The 27,159-nt window shown below is 36.9% G+C and overlaps 1 long non-coding RNA gene across 1 annotated transcript; it reads left to right on the forward strand.

Moving 5' to 3' along the window:
* The first annotated feature begins 163 nt into the window (after positions 1 to 163).
* On the forward strand, positions 164 to 17,023 carry LOC144322955 (uncharacterized). The gene is made up of 4 exons (XR_013388534.1): positions 164 to 466; positions 856 to 938; positions 7,834 to 7,933; positions 16,816 to 17,023. It is a non-coding gene; the product is annotated as an uncharacterized LOC144322955 (long non-coding RNA).
* The last annotated feature ends 10,136 nt before the right edge of the window (positions 17,024 to 27,159 follow it).

Consider the following 27,159-nt stretch of genomic DNA (forward strand, 5'->3'; position numbering starts at 1 on the left):
ACAACCAGAACTTCCTTTTCTCTTTCTCTTTCGCACTGTCCTCCAACCTTGTCTTTTTTCTTTTTTTCCAAAAGAAATTAACATTCAGGCTCAGTGCTAGCTGAAAAATATCTTTCCTTTTGATACTGATGTTCCCATCACTGATCGGGTCTCATGGTTCTTGGCTAAATGACAATTTGGTGGCTTCATAATGGCTTTTGTTTAAGCAAAATCAGCATTGTTAGCTATCAATGATTGTTTGGTGCTCCAGAAAATATCCTCATGTTAGATGTTTGATGCCAAAGAACATCTTTCTTCAAACAGAAAATGAAATGTTTCAGTAATGTTTGCCTTTTTGTGGGAAAGAAAAAAAACATCATATTCTTGAATGTTTTCAGGGACAAGTGGAGATGTCTTGTAGACTACAGCTTGGACTGAGTGATCTAAATACCAGCATCATTGGTGACAACATGAGAAATGTCCCAAGGTGCCCTAAGTTCTCTTCTTTTTCACTCTTGGATAGCTGATATAGTAGTAGGATGGTGCCAAAATTCCTGAACTCTTACTTTGATTTACCCTCTCTGAAACCTCTAGTCATGAGAGTAAGGGTGTAGAGTCAAAGAAGTCAAGCCTAGCTCCACTATTCCTAGGTAATAATACCACCATGGGGTGCTGGGAAGATAGAGGAAGCAAGGGACCACTTACCACAGTAGCTGCACAAAGACATTCTAAGAATCATTTTAGTTGTCATCATAATCGACATTTGCTGAGTGTTCAGTGTCAGATATTACATTTGTAAGTTCTATGGATTATTTCATTTACTACTCATAACCATCCCATGAAATAGGTACTATTATAATTATTTTCATTTTATAGGTGAGAAAACTATGGTGACGAGAGGTTAAACTACTTGCATAGGGTCACATAGCCCATGTGATGGAGCCCAGATTCAAACTCAGGTAATTTGATGACACTATGCTACATTGTTCTGATAAATAAATGCTAAATATTAGCAAAATGTGAGGCTACCTCTGTGATTCTTTCAGACAGCCTAAAGCACTGGACATTCAAGGAGAAATTCCTAACTTAAAGAACTAAACTCAGAAGCCTTTTAATGGTGCCAAATGTTGGGGCTAAGCAGCTATAGTAGTGTCATCCATAATTATTTGCCACTGTGCTCGGACAGGTAAAGCTTGACAAAAAAAGTTTCCACCAAGAGCCCCAGTGAGTTCATTATGTAGGAGATTAGAATTGTGAACTGCTTAAATCCCCATTCAAGGATGCTAACACTTCTCCCTCCTCCCCAATTTCTTCCTTCTTAAGATGGCATCTGGTTGCAAAGGACTTTTAACACCTTAATGGTATTGAGTCCACAGCCGTATGTTCTATATGTGGCCCTCTATGTTTTAAAATGTGCCAGGATTTGTTTTAATCAGATATGGTAAGACATGCAAACATGGAAATGATTGTCATTAAGGAAAAAGTTTATATTTACAGATTCCCTAGAAATAAGAGGCATGGCATGACATACCGTACAGGGCCAAACTGGGTAGCACTAGGGTCAGTTAAGAATCAGAGGGAGCAAGAGGAAAACATGGATGAGAGCTTTTATTGTTTTTGTGGGAAGCAATGGGCCAGGAAGGATAAACAAACTAGACAAGCCTAGGGTGGCTAATTTGAATAATTTTTGTGGGTTCTGAAACATAGGAACTGCCCCTACTTGTCTGATACCTGGGTTAGCTGGGATAGCTGGGAGCTATCTAACCTTGAGAGGGATAATCTCTCTTCATTAAGTCCCCAAGATATCATAGCATAGGAAAAAATAAAAAATATTATTAATATACCCTAGCTAAAATGTGTCATCCCATTTGTCTCAGACATTGTCCTTGGTCTTACTAACTCTACTCTTAAAATGTCTGTAACTCATGGCGCCTTGGCCTGATCCAAGCAAGGAAGTTACTTCAGGGTGAGTCAGTTTTCTCCCTGACTAGGCCTCTCTGTTCTCCTTTGTACTCATGATTCTTATAAGCTTTTAATTGCAACTCCTGTGCAACCCTAAGCTTACGTAGGTGGTCAGTAAACAGGTTGAGAACAACGGCAAAAAGAGGGCAACCTGTGCCCTTGTGAGATCACTAAAGAGGCTACCTTGCGGTATGCCTTCATGCCAATAGCACTCAGCTGCTCAGTAGAGTCAAAATGGCAGCATGGTGCGGTTAGGCAGAGAGAGAGAGATTGGGTTAGCACTACTGAAATTTCATGAGCTCCTCTTTGACATGGAAGATACCCAGAAGTTTACTAAAGCCCTCTTTGAATATAAGAAAGAGGATGTCATCTGAGGTAAAGAAATATAAAGTGGTTTTTTTGCTCATCTGAGATGCAATGTATACATTGTTGGTTCCAACATACAGGGTGTATTTGATAATAATAATATTGAGAATAATAACAAAATAGACAAACTTCTAGGTAGACTAATCAAAACAAAAAGTGACCTAAAGCAATATTAGGAATTGTAAATGCAATCATTTAAAAAAATAATTAAACATCATAAGTAATTGTACATCAATGAGTTTGAAAATTTCAATGAAATAGGCAATTTTCTATGAAAAAAAATACCAAATTATCCTTTAAATATGTCAGAAATGTCCCTACTTTAGGATTAACCTTGGTTTCTTCTGCTTGGAATGTTCCTTACCCAGTTAGCTGCATCGTTAGGTCCATTCCCTTCTTACAGGCCTTTCCTCAGATTTACATTTTTGTGAAGACTGTCTTGGATGTTCAGTTTAAAGTCCAACCCTTCACAGAGATTTCACATCCCTCTTCTCTTTTTATTCTTTTGTTTAATAGCAAGCACTACCTAATACACTGTATATTTTACTTATCAATCTTGGTTGTTGACTGCTTTCTTAAATGTAATCTATGAGGGCAAGGATTTTTTAAAATTTCTTAGTTCACTACTGTACTTCTATAGCCTAAGTGCCTGGCAGATGGGAAGCATCCATGAATATTTGTTATATAAATGATATAATTAACTAAAAAGTCCCCAAATTGCCAGATGGAATTCAATACATAGATAGATAGTGACCAAATAGATTGAGACAAGGGAGGCAAGAATATTCAACATTATAAAAATCTTCAAATTAAATGCCATATGCTCCTCTCAATAAAGCAGGAAAAAAAAAAACCCTAAAAAATATACATAGAAAGCAACTTCTCCTACCTAATCAAGTGACTCTATCAAAAACTAACAACAAACATCAGTCTAAACGGTGAAATTTTAGAAGCACTTCAAGTAGAATAAGAAATAAGACAAGGATGCCCATAATCATCCTACTATTCAATATTGAACTTAAGTTCCTAACCAAAGAATTAATACAAGATAAAAGAGGTATACGAATTGGAAAGGAAAAAGCCAAATGTTTATATGTAGAATATATGATTATCTTCCTACAAAATTCAAAAGAACCCTCAGATAACTTGTAAAATTAAGAGAATTCAGAAGACTATCCAATCTAAGATTGATAGATAATAAAAAATACCATACCTAAATACTAACAATAAATATTAGAAAATATATTAAAACTTTTTAATTGGGCAAGACACTTATGAAAAATATTATATAATGCTGTTAAAGAACATAAAAAATATAATACAAGAACAAGAATATAACTGGGATATGTATACCAGATGATGCTGACCTTTGGAAAGGGAAGATAATGGACCTGGCAGAGAAAATGTAGAGATTTTAATGCTTTACTTAAAAAAAGAAAAAATAGGGGCACCTGGGTGGCTCAGCGGTTGAGCGTCGTCTGCCTCCGGCTCAGGTCATGATCCCGGGGTCCTGGGATGGAGCCCTGCATCGGGCTCCCTGCCCAGTGGGGAGTCTGCTACTCCTCTGCTCCCTGCTTGTGCTCTCTTTCTCTCTCAAATAAGTAAATAAAAGTTTTAAAAAATAATAAACTAAAGGGAATAAAATTTAATATTTGTTCATTTTGGTGGTGAATATTTATCATATATGTTTATTATATTTTCTATGTTTTGGGCCCCCCAAATATAAATAAATGCAGAGAGGGATCTCAGTAATCTGGAAAAAGGATTTTATTTTTAAAAAAATAAACAAAGACGCTTTCACTGGCTTCTGGATCAATTACCACCTAGTGTGCATGACCATTTATAAATATTTTTAGAAATATTATAATATCTTTAAAATATCCTATCCTGGGCCTTTTAGACATGATCTGCTTCCTGGGCTTTGAAAGCATTTGAGGCCAGATAGTATAAACTACTGCAGTGGTTCCTGGGCTTTATTCTAGTAGATTTGAAAAGTCTATTCTCAGGTGGGGTTTTTTTGCAGAATCTGTACCCTGGTTTTGAAGCTACAAGTAGAGTATGAATATTCAGTGGCCAAGCAGGACTTGGCACGTTTGGACATGTAAGAAGATCTTCCAAAGCTTGCATTTTCTGCCTTCTGCTGACCTGTTTGGAAAGAGATCTATACCCAAATATTAAAGAAAGCTTTTTACTGGAAAAGATTCAAAATTCTATGGCATAGTGAAGCAGGCTCATGTGTTCTCAGAATTTTGCATTCTTTCTCCATTCTGAATTACAGGAAATTCTAGTGTGTGGAGAGGTTTTATTTTATCTAATTGTTCCAGAGTTTACACACTGTTCAGAATATAATTTATAAGTTAATTTATATGTTAATGACAACCATCCAAAGGGCAAATTTGATATATAAATTATTAAATCATTCCGTCTGCATATTCTCTCCTTTTGGACAATTACTTTTTCCAAATAATACCAACCAATCAGACAACTATAATTACTTTGTGCTCTGCTAATAGAAGTCTGGTAAAGAGCTAGCAGTTAAAGAAATTCTTATCTGTAGCTACAAAAAAGACTGGTCCTTGGAATGCCTTGTAGACATATGTTCCATTTAAATAATGAAAAAAACGCTGGGTTTCTTCATCAGAGCAGTATAAACATTTTTAACTAAAATGCAGACATTTTGGGTTATTTTTAATTCACTGATCTACTTTGTAACAATTCTCAGCATGAAACTGCTTCTGTGCATGTAGAAGTCAGACAAACTCAGATGTGACCACACACAAAAACACATTCCAAACAAGCATTAAAGTGAGGAGGGAAATAAACTCAGAGTGTTTCTCCCTAACTCTTTACTAAAGGGTTTAGCCCTGACACAGAGCCACTGTTTGGCACAACTATGGGACTGACGGCTGATCTGAATTTGGTGTCCTTCTTTCTTCTCCTCCCTTATAGTCCAGATTCCCAAGCAGCCAGCATGCCCTTCAGAGTGTGCCCTATGGACCTAGGCAATGTCCAGCGCCTCAAAATGATCTTCCTATCACCTCTCCCACATCAAAATCCTATTTCTGCAGCGCTATGCTCTGAGGCAACAGCTCCAGGATAAAGCAATTCCTGACTAAATTGCTAGTGATGAGACTCTACATGGGTCTGCCTTCAGAGGGCTACTCTCTAATAGCTGTCTAGACATCCTTTGCCTGCTCTCCTACCTCTCCAGGTAATCAGGTCACTTCAGGGACCCACAAGGCTACAGGGTTATGAAGCAAATTCAGGGCCAGGCTCAGAGCTGAGAGCCAGCTTTATCAAAGCTTTTGTCATGGTTACTCTAATATGCCCCAAATAATGCGGATTGGGTACATATTGCTATGAGAGTTACAAAGGGCCAGCCAAGCCATGTATGTCTAAGGCCACCAATTTCTTTGGTGTTCCTCATCTTAGATGGTACAAGATGGGAAATGTGAGGATAGCATTATTCACTTTCCAGATCCAAAAGCTGTCTTCCCAGAACAAAACAAAAAGTACCCAAGAACAATCCATGCTGACTTTGTCTTCCTGAGTATTTTAGAGGACATGGCAGTAAAAAGATCACAGATAAATTATAATGTTGAAAAATACTTTCTGTGGCTCAGAGCCCTGAGAGCACTCTGAATGTCATAATAATTCTATAAAGTCTGTCAGACATTCAGAGGGGATTATCCTGGGATTTGAGGGAGGGAGACACAGCACAGTTACTGAGAGCTGCAAGAAGTCACTCTTTTGCAAAAAACATTAGACAATTCCAAAATTTGTAAGCATATAACAGTCAGAAAGAGTACCATAAATATTTTTTAAAGTGGACATTGGAAGATGAGATGGTTCTTAAAATTTAAAATATAAGGAAGAGTCATCTCCTTAGAATTCAGAACAGAACCTGGGTAAAGTCTATTTGTGTGTTAGATTTTTGGTGGTGGTGTTAGTTGTGTGTATGGTTTTTTGCTTTATTAAAATTTTTTATTAATTTTTGTTTCAGCTAAAGACTGTAGAGTCTATCTTTGAGAATTAAATCCAAAGTAAATCCTGTAGAAGGATTATTTGGTAAATATACAGACGTTCAGAATGAGGATTTTTTTCTTTTCCTTTTTTTTTTTTTTCGTTTTTGTTTTTGCTTTTGTTTTCGTCCTGAGAAGTAATTATGTACAGGAAAGAGGATTGACCAGTAAAAGGACATGGTTTTGACCTTAGTATTAAAACTATTTGTGGAACATTATAGTTTCTTTCTGTAGTGTGTGTGTGTGTGTGTGTGTGTGCGATAAAAATCAATGTGCTGTAAATGAATGGGAATTTTAAAGAGTTTAAGGGACTTTATTTTCTCCATTAGAAAGTCATGGTCACCCAATTCCCACTGCAAACTTACATTCTGAGATATGAGTAAATAAATATCCAGAAGAAATTATAATTAGGGAGCAATAGTCGATGTTTTCAATTGCTCCTTTTGAGAAAAGAGGGTATAAGATATTTTGATGAGAGGTTTAACTTATCTCAGGGAAATTTTCAAATAGGTATAGTATTGATATATATGCAGGGCCCCTTGAATTTTTTATCTTAATAGCATTCTTACATTGTGAAGAAAACTAAGACTAACAAGCTTAAAAAAAAAAAAGGAATTTATTGCCTCACATAACTAACATATACATTTGGCTTTAGACATAACCAGATCAAGGGGCTAAAAACTCTTCTTGGGATGTAATCTCTTCATCCATCTGGTTTTCCAACTCATGGCTCTGTTTTTTCTTTGTTGGTTTTGCTCTCAGGCAGATTCTCCCCTTGTGATACCAAGATGGCTAAATTTGAGTTCTCTATCAGTACAACAATCCTAAAATTTTCAATAGAATGTCCCTAATTCTAATTTTCAATAGAATGTTCCTATAAAGCTCCAGTATTGAGTCTCATTAAACCACTGTGGGATTATTAAATTCAACACCATATCCATTATGGAGTTATGATAGTATATAGTACACTTTGAGTAGATTTTTCATTTAACTAAAAAGTTGAGTGTGAGTTCTTGTTATGTGGTAGCACACAGCTAGTTAATTGTCCATTGATTCTTGGGGTTCAGCCATTGTACTTAATAAGGCAACAACACTCAGAATCTTGGAAGGACAAACTGGAATAAGAATGTGCTGACTTTACTTTGAGGCCTTACATAGCTTCCTCTAAGAAAGTTCTAGTTCAACTTTCAGCAGAACCACAAACAGAAGCACACACATCTTTGCTCAAAGGGTTTTTTCTGCCTAGTATCTAAGATAAATGATAGTCTAGTAATCTGGAGAGTTACAGAGGTACAGTATTGAAAAATATATACTCTCTGTTCTAGACTAATGTTAGAGCCAGGAAAAGCATGGAGGAATAAACAAATTAGGAAATAATTGTGGATAAAACCTGATTCCCAAGGATCCTCCTAAAGATCTAATGTTTACTTACTTATTGATAGAGTGAAAAAGATATGATTAAGAGTTGGAAAAATATTGTATATATAACAATGGCTCCCCACAGATGTCCACATCTGAGTTTCCAGAACCTGTCCATGGCAATATTTTGCAGGAGTGATTAAATTAAGGATCCTGAAATGAAGAGATTATCCTGTATTATACAGGTAGGCCCAATATTATCACAAGGGTACTTATAAGAGGGTTGAGTAAGACAAAGAGATATGACAGCAGAAACAGAGGCTGGAGTAATGCAGGGTCATGAGCCAAGGAATGTGGATAGTTTTTAAAAATTGGAAAGGCAAGAAAACAAATTCTCCCTGACAGCTTCTAGTATAGCTTCACCAACCCACTTTAGACTTCTGACCTACTGAAATATAAGATAATAAATGTGTGGTATTATAAGACACCGAGTTTGTGGTAATCTCTTATAGCAGGAATAGGAAACTAACACATGACAGAGGCAAATAAGGCAAATGGAAAAAGAAAGGTAAATAGAAACCTTAGGATGGGGGCATTTGGCTGGCTCAGTCAGAAGAGCTGTAACTCTTAATCTCGGGGTAGTGAATTCAAGCCCCATGTTGGGTATAGAGATTACTTAGGGAAATAAAACTTAAAAATAAATAAATAAGAAACCCTAGGATAAACAGAACTAAATAAAAATACATGGAAGGTCTAACTATGAAACAAATTAAAGTGCAGCAACTGCTTAATAAAGATCAAAGGGAGTTAACAAAAGTGTAACAGAGTACACATTTTCACTCAAAAGGCCAGAGGTTATTACTCTGAATTTGCAATGAAGGAAATAGAATTTTGGCACAATAAATTGGCCTGGCACTAAATAAAATTTACTACCATAATAATACAATAATATGAAGATTATATATAGCTCTTCACCTTTTAGAGTTAACTTACAATAAAATATTGAAGACTTGGTTGTGTTTGTAAGACAAAAGGCAAATTTCAACATCTCTGACAGTGAAAATTTGCAGTTTCATTGACAGAGTGTAGGTTACAGAAAGAATGAAAAATGAAAAAAATAGATGTGTTCATACCATCATGTTAACATAATGGGGAGTTAAGAGATTGTTGAAAGTCAATAGAACAAAAAATAGAGATCTATGAATGTCGATTACAGCTATAAAGATGTACAGTAGAAGAACTAAAAATAACATAATTATTAAACATATGAAGGAGGATAGAAGATGAGAATAATGTAACTGAAATAAATTTCCATTTTTCTTTTCAAGTTATGACTAGTTTTTAACTTATCAGTCTTAGGCCGTATCTATTATCAACAAATACCTTTTGGTTAAGCTAATGTCCAGAAGAATTCAGGTCAGAAAGAGTTAAGGATCCCTGGGTGGCGCAGCGGTTTGGCGCCTGCCTTTGGCCCAGGGCACAATCCTGGAGACCCGGGATCGAATCCCACGTCGGGCTTCCGGTGCACGGAGCCTGCTTCTCCCTCTGCCTGTGTCTCTGCCTCTCTCTCTCTCTCTGTGACTATCATAAATAAATAAAAAATTAAAAAAAAAAAAAGAGATTGGGCAGCCTGGGTGGCCCAGCGGTTTAGTGCTGCCTTCAGCCCAGGGCCTGATCCTGGAGACCCTGGATGGAGTGAGTCTCACATCGGGCTCCCTGCATGGAGCTTGCTTCTCCCTCTGTCTGTGTCTCTGCCTCTCTCTCTCTCTCGCTCTCTCTTTCTCTCTCTATCTCTGTCTCTCATGAATAAAATAAATAAAATCTTAAAAAAAAAAGAGGTTGGCTGGGATAACAGGATGAAAAGTGAGATCAGAAGAAGCAGAACTTCACTGGTAAATTCTATCATGCATCTAAGGGGAAAAAATGGTAATCTCACACAAACATAGAAATTAAACAGCAAAAGGAATACTTTGCTACTCTTTTTTTGAGGTCACATTATTCTGATACCAAAATCAGACATTATAAGGATAAAGAAGTATGAACATTTGAAATTAAATATAAAATTAAATCCTATGGCAAGCAACAAACAAAAAAGTAAATACATCAGGACAATGAGATTTGTTCTAGGAATGCAAGGTTGGTTTAATATTCAAAAGTCTGTAATTTGCCAAACTAAAGTATAAAAAGCATATGATCACCATAATAGATGCTGAATAAGCATCTGAAAAAATTCAAGAGCTGTTGTGATTAAAAAAATCATTGGTGATATCTATGGAAAACTTAAACTAATATCATACTTACTAATGAAAGACTGAACATTTTTTCCCTGTCATTAGAACAAAGAGAGGGCTCTTTTGTGGTTACTGCAGTGCAAGGAACCATGAGCCTCAAAGTCGTCACCCATGAAACCCTGTAGGAGTCAGTGCAGGAAGTTCTGGTAGGGGCCCGGCGCCAGCCCTGGAAGTTTTTGGAGATGTGGTTGCTGCAGATCAGCTTGAAGAACTGTGACCCTCAGAAGGACAAATACTGCTCGGGCACCATCAGGCTTAAGGCCACTCCTTGCCCCAAGTTCTCCATATGTGTTTTGGGGGACCAGCAGCACTGTGATGAGGCCAAGATTGTGGATACTCCCCACATGGATATTGAGACACTGAAGAAACTCAACAGAAATAAAAAAAAACATTAGTCAAGAGCTGGCCTAGAAGGATGATGACTCTTTGGCTTCAGAATCTCTGATCAAATAGATCCTGCAAATCCTAGGCATAGGCCTGAATGAGGCTGGAAATTTTCCTTCCTTGCTGACCCACAGTGAGAACATGGTGGCCAAAGTGGATGAAGTGAAGTCTACCATCAAATTCCAGGTGAAGAAGGTGCTGTGTCTGCCTGTGGCCATGGCCACGTGAAGATGACAAATGATGAGTTTGTGTACAACATCCACTTAGCTGTCAGTTTCCTGGTGTCATTACTCAAGAAGAATTGGCATAATGTCTGGGCTTTATATATCAAGGGCACCATGGGCAAGCCCCAGCACTTGAACTAAGGCACAGTTTAATAAACCATAGTGGTACCAAAAAAAGGAACAAAGTGAAGATATTCACTCTCACCGCCTATATTCAATACAGCCAGTGCAAAATACAGCAAGAAAAAGAAATAAACAGCATATAGATTGGAAATTTAAAAATCTTTTTGACTTCAAACATAGTTGTTTATATAGAAAATCAAAAATAATCTACAAAAAAACAAAGTAAGTATGAGTTTAGCATGGCCATTGGATACTAGGTCAATATAGAAAAAATAAAATTAAAAGCTAACATTTCAAATAGCATGAAAACATGAAATACTTAATAAATTTAACAAAATATGTATAAGTTTTGTACACTGAAAAGTACAACACACTAGCAAGAAAAATTAAAGAGAAATCTAGAGATAACATTTGTTAGATTACTCCTCTCTGTCCGTGGAAGCCACTGAGCAAGCATCCTTAACGTCTCCCCTACCACCACCGTCGTATCTAAGTCACTGTCTCCCAAAGAGCCTGAGCAGCTGCGGAAGCTCTTCATCAGAGGTTTGAGCTTTGAAACAACCAATGAAAGACTGAAGAGCCGTTTTGAACAATGGGGATTGCTTACAGATTGTGTGGTAATGAGGTATACAAACACCAAGCGCTCCAAAGGCTTTGGGTTTGTCACATATGCCACTTTGGGGGGGGGGGTGGAATGCAGCCATGAATGCAAGGCCACACAAGGGGGATGGAAGAGCTGTGGAACCAAAGAGGGCTGCCTCAAGACAAGATTCTCAAAGACCTGGTGCCCACTTAACTGTGAAAAAGATTTTTGTGGGTGGCATGAAAGAAGACAACAACATCATCCAAGAGATTATTTTGAAGAGTGTGGGAAAATTGAGGTCATTGAGATCATGACCAACCAAGGCAGTGGCAAAAAGATAGGTTTTGCTTTTGTAACATTTGATGACCATAACTCCGCAGACAAGCTCTCCGTAGACAAGCTTGTCATTCAAAATCCCTAGTGTGAATGGCCACAGCTGTGAAGTAAGGAAGCCCTATCTAAGCAAGGGATGAGTAATATTTCATCTAGCCAAAGAGGTCTAAGTGGTTCTGGAAACTTTGATGGTGGTCATGGAAGTGGTTTTGATGGGAATGACAACTTTGGTGGTGGAGGGAAGTTCAGGGGGCGAGGTGGCTTTTGGTGGCAGTTGAAGTGGTGGTGGATACGGTAGAGGTGGGGATGGCTAGAACGGATTTGGTAATGATGGGAGCAACTTTGGAGCTATAAGCTAAAGCTATAAGATTTTGGCAATGACAACAGTCAATCCTCAAATTTTGGACCAATGAAAGAAGGCAATTCTGGAGGCAGAAGCTCTGACCCCTATGGTGGCAGAGGCCAATACTTGGCTAAACCACAAAACCAAGGTGCCTGTGGTGGTTCCACCAGCAGCAGCAGCAGCTATGGCAGAGGTAAAAGGTTTTAACTACTGCCAGGAAACAGCTTAGCAGGAGAGGAGAGCCAGAGAAGTGACAGGGAAGCTACAGGTTATAACAGATTTGTGAACTCAGCCAAGCGCAGTGGTGGCAGAGCCTGGCTGCTACCAAGAAGACATGTTTTAGACAATACTCATGGGTAGGGACAAAAAACTTGAGGACTGTATTTGTGACTAATTGTATAACAGGTTATTTTAGTTTCTGTTCTGTGGAAAGTGTAAAGCATTCCAACAAAGGATTTTAATGTAGATTTTTTTTTTTTGCACCCATGCTGTTGATTGCTAAATGTAATAGTCTGATCATGACACTGAATAAATGTCTTTTAAAAAAAAGAGAGAAATCTAAATAGAGAAATAAAATGGACCAGAAAAACATTACTATTAATGTTTTTAATCTTAATACAATTAAGATGTTACATCTTCCTAAATATATATGTAGGTTCAATACAATTCTATTCAAAATATCTTGAATAGGTCTTTGGTAGAAGCTAATATGTGGATTCTTAAGCATTTATAGAAATGCAAAGAGCTTGGAAGAGTCAAAACAATTTTGCAAATACCAATGATTCACGATTCACGATTCACACTACCATTTTATAATGCGGTCATAATCAGGACACTGCGATCTAGCATAGAGATAGATATATAATAAGTCAATGACAAAAATAGCAATCATAAGTGGACCCAAACATGCCTGTTATTTTTTAAAAATAAAAGCACCATTTTTGGAAAAGCCAGTTGCAAGAAAAACTGGAAAATGTAGCAGCATTAGGTGAGATATTGAAGACACCATGTGACAACAAAGAGCATGAGAGGCAGAAAGAAGCAGCCTGTTGAGTTCTGGAGGCCCGACTGAATAGACCACTTTCCTATTTGGATGAGCCCCAGCTCTCCTTGGAATCCCTTATGCCCTCGTAGCAGACAGATGTGTACGAAGTCACGTGTGACTACAGATCTATAATTGTTGCTGTATCCATCCATTTGTGTACATAGTAAGCTAATCATAAGGTGTCTCCACCTGTAATCCAGTCCCACAGGGTTCATCCAAGCCGTCCCTTCTTGCTCATCCTGTAACTTCCCTCGCCAACAGGGAGAAACCTGGCTCGTAACATCCACCATCCATTCATTTCCTTACCTGTTCAACCCTTTCGGTCATTTTTTTAATTGGGTTGTTTATCTTATTATTGAATTGTGAGACTTCTTTAATATTGTGGGTTTGTGTTTTATCAGGTGTATGTGTTACAAGTGTTTCCTCCCAGTTCATGACTTGCCTTTTCATTTTCTTTCAAAGATCAAGAGTTTTTCATTTTGATGGAATCCAATTTATTGATCTTTGTCTTTCATAGTTTGTGTTTTTTGTGTCCTAAGACATTGGAGCCTAACCCAACATCTCAAAGATTGTCTCCTATGTTTTCTTGCAGACGTTTCATAGTTTTAGTTCTTACATAATTTAGGTCAATGATCCATTTCAAGTTAATGTTTGTCAACTTCATTTTCACAAAACAACTTTATTTTTGCATTCCTATTTATTTTGTTATATAATATTCAAAGTACATTATTACAGTAACATGTGCAAATATCATAAACAGCTTGGGAAAGCACAACTGAGTCTTAGCAAGTGTACTACTCAACTGGGAGAGAAGACATGTAGAGTACACTAAAGAATAGCCTCCCTAGACTTGGATCTTCAGCACTGTGGTCTTTTTTTTTTTTTTTTTTTAATTTTTTATTTATTCATGAGAGACACACAAAGAGGGGCAGAGACACAGGCAGAGGGAGAAGCAGGCTCCCTGAGGGGAGCCCCACATGGGACTCAATCCCAGGACCCCAGGATCATGCCCTGAGCCGAAGGCAGATGCTCAATTGCTGAGTCACCCAGGAGTCTCAGCACTGTGGTCTTTAAAGGGAAGATCTTACTGAGGGAATGGAGAGCTTGGGTTGATCTGGAATGGAAGTTGGGCTAAAAAACACATCTACCAGACAAAAACAAGTGAAGCAGTAGATGAGTTTTATGCATGCCAACCAGCCCAAAATTATATCTTTATTTTCGGATGCTACAATTTCAGAGAAGTTGAGAAACTAAAATGGGGCTTTATAAACTTTTTCAGAGTTTATGATTCCATGGCAGTTACCTCAATAATAGTCAAGTGAAAGAAGTTGTTAGATTTTTTTTTTCCTATTTTGCACAGATTTCTATTTTGTTTTCCAGTGTCCCTGTAGCTTCAAAGAAAGGGAGTAAAAGTTGGGAATCATGATTGAACAGATACTCTCCTTGAGGAAATTAATCATTTATGAGTATGCCAAGCAATACGTGTGGAAGATAGTGTTTGCTGCCTAAGCAATAGGTCCTTTCCTCCTCTTCCCTGGAAACAACCCTGACTTATACCAGTACCTACATGCCCAATGTAGCAGACACTAACATAGCTACAAGGGGTTGCCAGCTGCAGAGACCCAGAGCTCAACCCCTATCCTGCTTGATCTCATCTCAAGAAAACCTTGTAGCTCTGAGGCATTTATCTGACTTACCACTTCTTTGGCTTATAGGTAAATGAATAAATGGTGACAAGGCATGTGACATCATAGGGGAATACAGATTCACTTTAATTAAGGTTGACTCATGAATTGCCTCATTAGGTTGATTCACATTTACATATCTCAAGGGAGACACTTTCTCCAGTGTCCTTGGAAGACAGTTTACCATCCATACTGGTTTAGTTCTCCTAAGTCAAATTTCTCTCTTTAAAAGTGAGCTTGCAATATTGCTTTGCTTACCTTAAAAATATTTCTAAGCTTGAGTGATGATGTGCTATTGAAGAAAAACCTTATTCAATCTGATTTAATTAAATCGGTAGTCTCATTTTATGATTTAGAGACACATAATCTTAGAATATAATCATTCTGGCTTATTATTAATTTGGACTATGTTGAGAAAATCATCTTTGCTATTAAAAGAACCTGGCAAATTTATCCTCTGAATTGTGAACAGGTAAATTTAATTATCGGTCTCTTTAAATTTCCTTTGGAAATATCCTTTCAAACATCAAATCATAAAAGCCAACCCTGGTGATTTGACTGACTTAAAATGCAATGATCAGTAGGCACAAAATAAAGAACAATTTAAACTGCTGTTCCAGATAAATTTGAGAAGACATAAAAATGTAACAAAAAGAAAATAACTTACCTCAACTCCATCATTGGAAGGCATGGCTGGAACAGAAATCAGCACTAATGCCAAACAAGAAACATGAAAGTCATTGACCGCCAACCATAATTTCACAAAAGTCAAAACTGAGGCTCAGAAAGGCTGAGTGATTAACTTTTGATCATATTTCTTGTCCTTGGCAGGAGTCTAAATCCAGGTTTTTTTTACTTCCAGTCATATGGTTGTTGTTTCCATTAAATTGCCTCTAGTAGGGCTGATCACATCTGTTATGGAATTCAGTGCCCAATCTAATTGGCTAGTCATCATTACTCAGGTGATCAAAATGATTAGGAAGGTTAACCTTTATGTTTCATTCAATTCTGATAAATGGATCTTAACCCTGTCATAACCGCCCTGGGTTTTCGGCTTGGTTATGTGAACATAAGTCCATCAACCTTTCCAGTTTTCCATTTTAGTCCTGGGAAAAAAGAATTAACAGAGTTTAATATAGTATGTAGAGTTGTATAAGTTAAAGAATGAGAAAATCTCACCTTGCCAAAGCACTTTGCAGATGATGAAGTGCGCTCATAAATATCATAACTCTATGAGCTACGATTCCCACATTGCAGGTAAGGGATATCAGCTATCCGGTTGAGTTGAAGAGGCAGACTAGAAAGTTCTAGGGCAGCCCGGCAGCTCAGTGGTTTAGCACTGCCTTCAGCCCAGGGCATGATCCTGGAGACCCTGGATCAAGTCCCACGTCAGGCCCCCTGCATGGAGCCTTCTTCTCCCTCTGCCTGTGTCGCTGCCTCTCTCTGTGTGTTTCTCATGAATAAATACATAAAATCTTAAAAAAAAAAAAAAGTTCTTCTATATTCAAGCCCAATGTTCTTTTCATAGTCCACCTTTTGCAAATCACTTAAGAAATGATTTACTTTCCATTCTCATGGGTATAATTAACTCATGTCCAGAAAGAAAATGAGTGAAGGCCAACTGCTTTTCTCATCTATTATTATTATAATACTTGGAATTATAGGAATAGGAATGTTTAAACATTTCTACTAAAATGTATTAATTCACAACAAAGAGATTCTGAGCATTTACTTATGGACTATAAGCTGTTAGTAATGAAGGGACAAACCGTTACTGGGAGTAATTTGAAAACTGTAAACACTGGTGTTGTGTGTTATTATTTTAAGAGGAAGCTCACAAATTAGTCAGAGGTTATAAATTCCTGGATATCACTAGACAAAGGCCCAAGCTAAAGACTCAAAAGTGCTCACCTAAAAGAAATCTTCCCAATTGCCCGTTTCAAGAATCACTGCCTCAAGATAAGGAAATTTAGGAGGGAGACATTAACCCACGTACTACACATCACTTCATCAATTTAGTGTCAAAGCAAGACAATCATTTTAGAAAAGGTTAACGTTTCAGGATACAAAGAGAAGTCTTGAGGGTTTTTTCACTTTGTTTTGTTTTGATATTTAGCTTCCAGGAACCTAAAAAGGGCTTGACTTGTCTGCAGCAAGTAAATATAAAAGAAATATAAAGAAATACAAAGAAGCCTCCAGAGGTGCCTTGATGGCTCAGGCAGTTGGTGGAGTATCTGCCTTCAGCTCTGGTCGTGATCCAGGCCCCAGGATGAGCCCCACATGGGGCTCTCTGCTCAGCTGAGTCTGCCTCTGTCTTTCCCCTCTCTTCCTCGCTCTCTCTCTCAAATAAAATCTTTTAAAAAAATAAGCCTCTAGTTTCTTTTTCAATCATATGGCAATTCCCTGGTCCCTCCTACTTTCCCCTTGCAATTGCAGAAAGATGACTAATGGGTTTCATACAGAAGAGCTGCCAGTATTGGAAGGCATCTGACGTGATGATGATGGGGCCAAATTAGAGCATTTACATTTCAGCTTCTTCCTTTTTGTTGTTGTTTTACAGAAGTGAAAAATACTGATAGTGTTGATACAGTCCCTAGTAAAGCTCAGGTTATCATTTTCAACTGTTACACCAGGATACTTTGAGCGGAAAATTTTTAAAAGATGTTTTATCCTTAGTACATTAGTTAACCTTCGGCTCAGGTCATAATCCCAGGGTCCTAGGATCAAGCCCCACATCAGGCTCCCTGCTCAGTGGGAAGCTTGTTTCTCCCTCTTCCTCTGCTGCTCCCTGTGCTTGTGCAGTCTCTTTCTCTCTCTCGAGTAAGAAAAAAATAAAATAAAGTAAAATATAAAATAAAATAAAATAAAATAAAATAAAATAAAATAAAATAATAAAATAAAATAGGTTTAATGGAATGCAGATAAATGAGATGTGATCAGTGGGTGCTTTATCATCAGTACACTTTATTCATATCAAAGAATTTCCTCATAATTCAAGGCCATCTCAACCATCTATCATTAACTTCCAGTCTAAGAAATGGAGAAATCCATTAATAAGCACTACTTGTGAAATGGGAATCTACATTCTTTTAAATCAGTGAAACACTGTAGGCATAGAACCTCAGCATATGTGATTGTTGTCAAGCAACTGGGTAACCACTCACTTTATTGAGTGGCAAATAACAAAGGAATGTAAACAGGTATGAAGTGCTGGCCCGCTCAGCTAAGTGGCCTTTCCTTCCTCTGTCTACCCTGGGCATCAGGGTCCTGGCTACAAACATTAACTGGGTCCACCAAATTTGAATATTGTACCTAATTAAAATTTTTGAGGGTTTGTTTGCAAAAGCACTAAGTTAGAAGAACGAAACCTCTATGGAGGTTTAATTAACAGGCATAAATATACACAGTGAATTATAAATTGCATAATAGGAATAAATATTCATAACACATTACAAATCCCACTTCACTGGGCATCAATAAAACACAACAAAACTACTAATGTGGGCAGATTCTTTATCCTCTATGTTAAATATAATTTTAAAAAGGAACACTTGGGTGGCTCAGTGGTTGAGGGTCTGCCTTTGGCCCAGGGCTTGCTCCCGGGTCCCAGGATCGAGCCCCACATCAGGCTCCTCTTGACGAGCCTGCTTCTCCCTCTGCTTATGTCTCTGCCTCTCCCTCTGTGTCTTTCATGAATAAATAAAGAAAACTTTTTTTTTAAAAAAAAAAAAAGGAAAATCGTGACTATAAAGCAAATATAAAATTGGCACATATAAAAGATTTTATTTAACTCATTAAGTAATGAGAGAACCAGTGAGATGTTAGAACAATTCAAAATGCATTTAAGAAGCATGGGTATTTATAGGAAATTTATCAAAGAAATGGTAAGATTGTTGGTGTAGATATAAACCAATAATGACCAATAAGCCATAAATCTCTGGCCTTACCTGTTCCACCAACCAGTCTCCACCACCATCTCAACCTGATAAAGAATTTACTAAGCCTGGGCCTTTAATCAATAGTAAACATTGCTATAAACTAAGTACATTCCCCACACAACCCTTGAGTGGCCTTTGCCTCTGTTTATATTGAAAAATATGCTGCCCATGGTGTGTGTGTGTGTAGGGGCGGGGGGTATGCGTGTGTCTTATTTCCAAGTTTTGAAGTTCAGGGTAATGTTTCTGGCATGTTCTTTCCATACTTAGGTTCTTCAGGACCATAATCTAGGTAGGCCCAAGCATCAGATAAATATTCTAATCAGCCAAGAGTTTTATTTTCTCTGCCTGCTTTATTTAATAGTCAGTCATTAAAAGTACAATATCTTTCAGGGCACCTGGGTGGCTTCATGGGTTAAGCATCTGCTTTCGGCTCAAGTCATAATTACCCCTGCCCAGCAGGGAGCCTGCTTCTCCCTTTCCCTCTGCCTCTCCGCCTGCCCATGATCACGCTCTCTCTCTTACTCACACTCAAATAAATAAGATCTTAAACAAATTTTTAATCTGTAAAAAGTACAATAACTTTCAAATCCATCTACATAGATTTCATCAAATATATTTTCTATTGCTCTAAGTTTTCTGATTCTACTTAATTTTTTGCATAAATCCATGGAATTAAGGAAATGTCAGAGATGTGCCCATTATGTGTGAATATTCATTGCTCAAGCTTCCTGAAAAATATCCGGCAGCACCTTCTGTGATTGTTTTTGGGGTGACTCTGGAGATCTCGCTAGCTTTAGGTAGCAGGGAGAAAATCCTATCTTTCAGGCTAACCTCTAACTTGGAAGACTTTCTCTCATTACTCAAAACCTATCTCCTCTGTGGTTATTTCTTGCTTTTTCACTTTATATGTTCCCTTCCCACTCTATTTCTTTGCTTTTCTCCAAATATAACCTGATAAAATCTGATCACTTTTCTACAATTTTTATGGTTACCTGTTTTATAGCCTCTTACATGTATGTCATTTAAAAATGGAAAATAAAGACTGTTATTGAATGCAATTATAACTCAACCTGAAATCATTCCTCATTCTCCAAATAAAAGATTAGTAGAAATTTGAAAAATAGAATTGAATCATCCTTTTACTTAAACTTTTAATTTAATTTCTGGTTATTCCTTTATGATAGTTCTAGAATTGGATTTATAGCTTCAAAGGTGATGAACTTTAGAGTCAGACCCAGAATTATGTCCCCCTCTCCCTATTTCCCCTCCTTTTCTGACTGGCTTTGTGACCTTGGTAACTAAGGCCTTGGTATGTTCACCTATAATGTGGGCATCATATCTTGCAGTTGTCAAATAATATATTAAAAAATTTAGCCCAGGCCTGTAGCTCGATAAATGGTAGTAACCAAAACCACCACCTGACCACTACCCCTACTACATTATCTATTCTATTCTATTCTATTTATTTTTGAAGGTTTTATTTATCTATTTATTTGAGAGAGAGAGAGAGCAGGAGAGAAAATGTGAAGCAGACTCCATGCTGAGTGCAGAGCCTGATGCATGGCTTAATCCCACGACATTGAGGTCATGACCTGAGGTGAAACCAAGAGTTGGACGCTTAACCGACTGAGGCACCCAGGTGCCCCCATGTATTCTATTTCAATGTCATCTCTTCATAGAGACCTTCCTTGCCCATCACCTTTACCCCACATATTCCCTATCAAAGGTCTTGGTTTGTTTCTTTTAAAGCATTTTGACAATCCATGGTTGTTTATCTTTTCTGTCTTGTCCATGGGACTGGAAGCTTCAACAAGCAGAGGTAATAGATATCTCATTCACCACTTTGTATGCCCAGTGCCTGGCATATAACAGATATTTAGTAAATATTTGACAGTAAAGGAATCTAAGCCCCACATAGGACTTCATCACTTAACATCATAGAAAGGATTTGTCAAAAAAAAAATGTGGAAACTCTTTTTCCCCTTAGCCTTTGCCACTATCAGGGAATAGAGAAAAGGATTTCTGGATGCGTAAATACTGCCAATTTTCTTTATGTCATGTGCCAAATGTATAAGAACATAGAATATTTCTGAATACTGTATAACTAGTGAATATTAAGATGTACAAACTTATTCGACTCAGTAACAACAATAACAAAACAATCTGACCTTAAAATAGGCAGAGGAACTCAACAGATATTTTTTCAAAGACATCCAAATGCAAATCAAAAGCACAATAAGGTATCATCTCACACCTGTTAGAGTGGCTACCAAGAAGATAAGAAATAAGTGTTGGTGAAGATGTGGTGAAAAGAGAATACTTGTACACTGCTGGTGGGAACACAAATTGGTTCAATCACTATAGAAAACAATATAGAATATCTCAAAAAATTAAAAATAGACCTACCTTTTGATCCAGCAATTCCATTTCTGGGTATATATCCAAAGGATATCAAAGATATATATGCACTCCCATGTTTATTGCAACATTATTATAATAGTCAAGATATAAAAGCAACTTAAGTGGCCATCTATGGATCAATTGTGTGTGTGTGTGTATACACACACACACACACACACACACACATATAAATATATGTATACACAAAATATTTTATATATAACAGAATATATGTATTTCATATATTTATAAATTATATTATATATAAGTATATATTTAATATTTGTATTAAAATATTTATATTTTATATATTTATATAATATGAACATAATATAATATATAATATATAAATATAATATAAATATATCATATTTATATTGTATATATTTAATATATAATATATACTTATTATATATAATATATATAATCCTGATATTTGGATGGATGAACGACATGGATGAACCTTGAGGACATTATACTAAGTGAGATAAATCAGAGAGAAAAAGACAAATACTGTACAATATACACTATGTGTGGAATCTAAAAAGGCAAACTCAAAAACAGTGATTAAAATGGTGATTACCAGGAAGGGTTGGGGGACAGGACACATGTTATTTAAGGGTACAAACCTGCAATGAGTAATAAATAAGCCCCGGAGAGCTAATGCACAGTAAAGTGAATATGGACACTAATATTGTCTTATCATCATCAAACTTGCTAAGAGATTTAGCAAATCAATTATTATAACCATTAAAAAGAAATAATAATTGTGTAATGTAATAGAGATACTAATTATTGCTACAATGGCAATCATATTATGATTATGTATCAAATTAATGTGTAGAGCACATTACATTTACATGTTACACGTCAAATATACTTTAATTTTAAAAGATGTACAAAAGTCCATATATATCTAAATATAAATGAAATTGTTTAACTTACAAGCATTCTTAAATGCAAGAATTTTTTTTTAAAGATTTTATTTATCATGAGAGACCGAGAGAGAGAGAGAGAGAGAGAGGCAGAGACACAGGCAGAGGGAGAAGCAGGGTCCATGTAGGGAGCCCAATGTCGGACTTGATCCCAGGTCTCCAGGATCATGCCCTGGGCTAAAGGCAGGTGCTGAACTGCTGAGCCACCCAGGGATCCCCAAATGCAAGAAATTTATCAAGGTAGCTCACTCCTTAATCATATATTATGCATTTCTTCTCAAGGATGATAGATTAGATTCCTAGGTGTATAAATTATAGGTATCTATCACTCTCGTTTGTCACCCAACATTTAGATACCTTTCTTCTCTGCATTTCATTTAATATACCCAAGCCTTTAGCAAACTAAAAACAAAACAAAACAAAAAAACACATCAATACAGAAAAAATATATATGCTTATATGAACTGCGTGCTATAGTAAATGTCTGGGTTTGGTGCTGAAAGAGCTTTGTTTTCCAAAACATAGTCAAATGACATCTACAGAATTACTTCATAAGTCTACTAATCTGATAACGCCTGCCCTCATTATCTATTCTTATGCAATCTTCTGGGAATTCCAGCTCACTCTATCAGAATAAAACTAAATGGACATTGTATTCTCATCATTTCTATCCTAATGAGAAAGATTCTTGTTATTTCTGCATCTTAAATGTTTCAAACAGTCAAACTCAGGTCCAAGATGAAGCTTAAGGTCGAAGCCAATGGGAAAGACAAATACCTTCAAAACTGAAGGTAAAGTGGATCTAATAAGGCCTTGAGTTCTGGGTTGAAGAAAAGCTCTGAATTCATGATGGAAAACTTCAGAATCAACTCTTCTAACATAAGTATATTTGACATCAAGTCATAGGAATTCAAACAGATATAAATCTATATGCATCAGTTTATCCTCTTATTTTCTACACTGTTTGATGAAACTGCATAAAGGGACTATGTCTTATACTGTAGTTTCATTTGGCTACTCTTGTTTTTTAACATATTTTTCCACTTAAACAATTAAAATGAAGAGCCAAATAGGAAAAAAAAAAAAAAGAATATACATTGTAATATGAAACCATTTCAGGCATAACTTCTGCCTGAAATGGTTCTGTATAAATTAAAATGACACATAGGACAGATGGTGCTGAAGAAGTTTCACATGGGAATTTTAAAACTTAGTGATATGAATTAGTTGAATCTCATGTGCTTCTGTTGATAAAATATCAGAAAGATATAAAACCTTGAAAGTAAACATGAGTCACTATGTGGTCTTGGCCTAAAAAAATTGAACCTAGAGAATTTCATCTGGCAGATGGAAAAGCAATACCTTCTAAAGTCCATTTAAAATCATTTTGTTTTCTGGTGCAGTTACTCTGGAAAGCAGTATGAAAATTCCTCAAAAAGTTAAAAATAGAATTGCCTGATGATCAGGCAATTGCATTACTAGGTATTTATCCAAAGAATACAAAAATACTGATTCAAAGGGGCACATGCACCACAATGTTTATAGCAGCGCTACCAATAATAGCCAAACTATGGAAAGAACCCAAAATTCCATTGACTGATGGATGGATAAAGAGGATGTGCTATATAGATATATATAGATAATGGAATATTACTCAGCCATCAAAAAGAGTGAAATCTTGCCACTTGCAGTTATGTGGATGGAGCTAGAGGGTATTATGCTAAGTGAAATAAGTCAGTCAGAGAAAGACAAATACCATATGATCTCACTCATATGTGGAATTTAAGATACAAAAGAGATAAACATAAGGAAAGGGAAGGAAAAATAAAATAAGCTAAAAACAGAGAGAGAGGCAAACCATAAGAGACTCTACCGTTAAGAGAACAAACAGGATTGCTGGAGAGGTGAGGAGGGGATGGGCTAGATGGGTGATAGGTATTAAAGAGGGCACTTGTTGTGATGAGTACTGGGTGTTACATTTAAGTGATTGATCACTAAATTCTACTCCTGAAACTAATATTGCACTACATGTTAACTAACTTGAATTAAAAAATAAATAAATAAAATCATTTTGTTTCAACAGATTCAAATATATTATGAAACAAACAGGCCTTGGTGTGACCAGAAAGCTCTAAGCTAAGAGAATCAAGAGACCCAGTTTTTAGCCATAGTCTACTATGGCAAGAAATTGTAACCGCACCTCTCTAGGCCTCAGTTTATCTGTAAATTGAAGGAATTAATCAGATCATACTATACTTGGCATAGCTCTCCATGCCAGCTTTAATGTTCGAGATGTCAGTATTCCCTATGAACATCATAATGTTCAAACTATCCCACTTAAGCCTTTAATGGATACTTTTCTTCTCATCAAACACTATTTGCAAAAAAGGCCTCCTACGGCTGGGAGGAGGCTTAAGTGGGATTGAGAGCACTGAACACAGATTTATGTCTTCACAATTTTGTCTAGGCATGCCTTTTCTTTGGTCTCATCTGCTGCAGTATCATAGTGGCTTTGAGATCGGATAGACCTGAGCTGAAATGTTGGCTTCACCAGTAACTTACTTATGGCCATCTTAAGGAAGTCACTTAATGTCTCTGATATTTAGTTTCCTCATCAGTAAAATAAGCATATCAAGTAGTATCTTTATCATAAGGCTTTGTGAGGATTAAATGAGATGGCACATAAAAAGCCTTAGGTGGGGTACCTACCACATGTGTTCAATTATGGACTATCTTTTCCTAATTTTAATGTACTATGGATTTGCACGCTTGTGAGGGCTTTTGGCTTACGCTTCAAGGTGAGCAGAAGGGAGTTAAAGGAAGTGGGTCTGGTGAAAGTAAAATTCTGTTAAGCTTCAAAAAGAAAATCTTCAGGACAATTATTTTAAAGCCTATTTGTAAAAAATTAAGAGCTGCCAAAGGAACTCTTGTCTTATTTCTATTTAGCAAACTGGTGACCAAACTCATGTTCAGAATTAGAAAAATCTCCAAACTAGGCTCAGTAAATCCCCAATTTGCCATATTTTCATGAAAGACTATCTTCTGCTAGTGAAAAGATACATACCAAAATACTAATAATGGATACCTTTGGGTGGCATATAGGTAATATTTATTTGCTCCTTTATACATACTTCATTTATTTTTCAAGTTATTATTTTCTAAATAAAGGTATTATTTAATAATCAGAAGACTAATCACAATAAAATATGTAACAACTGGAGAAAATAGGATATGGATCTTTCACGGATCTGTTCTTCAAACATCTTAGATTCTCCAGCAGCTGTTTAGTGTTTGCAATTTTTTCCTGTTAATAAAGTAATTATTTAACCCTCCTCTGGGTCTGTAGCATCAAAGTCACTGCCTCAAAGACTGTGAAATTCTAAGATGATTTCAATATATCAAGCATTCCCACTGGGACACAGTAGAGATTCAAGTTAGGAGTGAGGGAGAAAAGCAGGCAGAGGAAAGAAATTTTTTAAAAAAATATTACACACTTACTCTCTTACAAAGATACATGCAGACCTGCAAACATACACATAAGCATGTACATACTCATGCCAACACTTACACACACTGCCCACCTCACTTCCTGTTGCTTTTCATACTAAGGTTTGATTATTGCTAATGATACCCAGCTGTGCCAGTTCCTTGGGCTCTTTACCCCTGTTTTCCTTTCTCTCAGATGTAATTTCTTTTGCATTTAAATAGTCTTTCAAAATGAGGCCATTCTGACAGACCCTGATTTAGCATATGCTTGGCAACTATCCAGTGAGTTCAGGATGCTTGGCCAGATAATTCAGATACCACAGATGCAGCCTCAAATTAAATGACCTTAAATGGACCCCAGGGCCTAGAGGCTGAAGGCACACTAAGAGACCAAACTGGAAGTCATAGTTAACGGGACAGTGCATAAGCCCCCAACCTATTCACCTAGGAATGGGCATATGCTCAGAACTATTAAAATCTTCAAAGGAGAGCTAGCCTTACATATTTATTTCTTTTTAGAGGAGAAATTGGAAACCATGCAGTTTTTCATACATGAAAAAATAAAACCAGCGAGACTAAGTATTTCACAGTGACCCATCATGTCTCCTCACACCTTGAGTCAGAAGTGGGTCTTTGGTTGTAAGCGATGGAAGCCTCCCTGGCTAGCCTAAGAAAGGATGTGTTGGAAGACAGTGAAGTTCTCACGGAAGGGAAGCAAAAGCCTGAAGTCCCAAGATCAGAAAGGACAAAAACAAAGACGCTGTAGTGGTCTCAGGAATAGGAACTGTTCAAGTGTTTTGACAGACAGCCTTCATAAAACAAGAGGAGCCAACCATTGTTTTCCCCATATCCCTGAATTATTCCACTAAAGAATCAAAGAACCAGGCAGAAAGAGTTAGATTAACTCTTGTGTTGTCTGCCTACAAATCAGCAGGCACCTTGACTTGTGGTCTCATCAAGTTTTCACTTACTAGCAGGAAGGTAATTCCACAAAAAGAAACTGGAATACTATTACGCAAGGGGGACCTGGGTGGCTCAGTCGGTTAAGCATCTGCTTTCAGCTCAGGTCATGATCTCAGGGTCCTGGGATCGAGCCCCATGCTCAGCGAGGAGTCTGCTTCTCCCTCACCCTCCTCCCCCTGCTTGTGCTGTCTCTCTCTCAAATAAATAAATTTAATTTAATTTAAAAAAAAAGAAAGAAAGAGGATACGTAAAGGGGTATGAAAGAAGCGGTCAGGAACACCAAAGAATACTGTTGTCCTTTTTCACATTTTTGTCTAGTCTTGACCCAACTATAAAGCAAATACAACTTTGCATTTCCGTTCTACAGTCTTTTAGCTAAACCTCTTAATCCGCAGGGTTTACTAAGCAGCTAAAGATTAGTTCCTTTCTACATGGACCTTAGTCAGGTCAGCCAATTTTTCTCAATTTAAGACTGTGAAAAGGGTATAGAAAAATTCAGTCCAAGGAAAAGAAAACCCCTACCAATGATGTCCTTATCCCTCAAATAGCTCTTTGAAATAAGAGGAAGAAAAATTGATTAATATCTTTCAATTTACCAAGAATAAGGCTTACTTTCTAAAATTTTTGCAGTGCCAAAAGTTTGTAGCAATACTAATGTTCAGGGTAGAAATTGTGCAGACTCAGAGTTTCTCATTGTTATATAATCCTAAAGTAATTGAAAACAAGCTCTTTCTTTGC

The sequence above is a fragment of the Canis aureus genome, chromosome 11 (genome assembly GCF_053574225.1).
Source record: "Canis aureus isolate CA01 chromosome 11, VMU_Caureus_v.1.0, whole genome shotgun sequence".
NCBI classification, from domain to species: Eukaryota; Metazoa; Chordata; class Mammalia; order Carnivora; family Canidae; genus Canis; species Canis aureus.